Below are 1,368 nucleotides of genomic sequence, written 5' to 3'. Positions count from 1 at the left end.
TAACCGTCTCAGAGAGAAAAGCGGCCAATGTGATGATCTGGCTTTAAGACGATTCGATAACAAATGACGAAAACGGACGGATTTCTCGGGTTTTTACTACATATGAACACTTTTCACATTCTCCCGTGCAACGCGGCTGTTAGTCCTCCTTTCATGCAAAATCTTATGGTCCTAGGTCATGTCCAAGCCAACAAAGCCGGCTAAAAAGTGAATAATCGACAACTAAAACTTCAATTGTACTACTTCTTACTGGCTATTGCTTCAACTTAGAAGCTTCTTCAGTGTTCTACTATGGTGATTTTAGTGTCTCCGCATACCGCAGCACGCGACATAGCTTTGCAGACGATAAATGTAACCGTCTCAGAGAGAAAAGCGGCCAATGTGATGATCTGGCTTTAAGACGATTCGATAACAAATGACGAAAACGGACGGATTTCTCAGGTTTTTACTACATATGAACACTTTTCACATTCTCCCGTGCAACGCGGCTGTTAGTCCTCCTTTCATGCAAAATCTTATGGTCCTAGGTCATGTCCAAGCCAACAAAGCCGGCTAAAAAGTGAATAATCGACAACTAAAACTTCATTTGTACTACTTCTTACTGGCTATTGCTTCAACTTAGAAGCTTCTTCAGTGTTCTACTATGGTGCTTTTAGTGTCTCCGCATAACGCAGCACGCGACATAGCTTTGGAGACGATAAATTTACAGAGAGAAAAGCGGCCAATGTGACGATCTGGCTTTAAGACGATTCGATAACAAATGACGAAAACGGACGGATTTCTCAGGTTTTTAATACATATGAACACTTTTCACATTATCCCGTGCAACGCGGCTGTTAGTCCTCCTTTCATGCATAATCTTATGGTCCTAGGTCATGTCCAAGCCACCAAAGCCGGCTAAAAAGTGAATAATCGACAACTAAAACTTCAATTGTACTACTTCTTACTGGCTATTGCTTCAACTTAGAAGCTTCTTCAGTGTTCTACTATGGTGCTTTTAGTGTCTCCGCATACCGCAGCACGCGACATAGATTTGCAGACGATAAATGTAACCGTCTCAGAAAGAAAAGCAGCCAATGTGACGATCTGGCTTTAAGACGATTCGATAACAAATGACGAAAACGGACGGATTTCTCAGGTTTTTACTACATATGAACACTTTTCGCATTCTCCGGTGCAACGTGGCTGCTAGTCTTCCTTTCATGCAAAATTTTATGGTTCCACCTCATGTCCAAGCAACCAAAGCCGGCTAAAAAGTGAATAATCGACAACTAAAACTTCATTTGTACTACTTCTTACTGGCTATTACTTCAACATAGAAGCTTCTTCAGTGTTCTACTATGGTGCTTTTAGTGTTTCCGCATAACG

Source organism: Schistocerca gregaria, unplaced genomic scaffold (genome assembly GCF_023897955.1).
Source record: "Schistocerca gregaria isolate iqSchGreg1 unplaced genomic scaffold, iqSchGreg1.2 ptg000214l, whole genome shotgun sequence".
In the NCBI taxonomy this organism is placed as follows: Eukaryota; Metazoa; Arthropoda; class Insecta; order Orthoptera; family Acrididae; genus Schistocerca; species Schistocerca gregaria.
Note: the sequence above shows the minus strand (reverse complement) of the source record.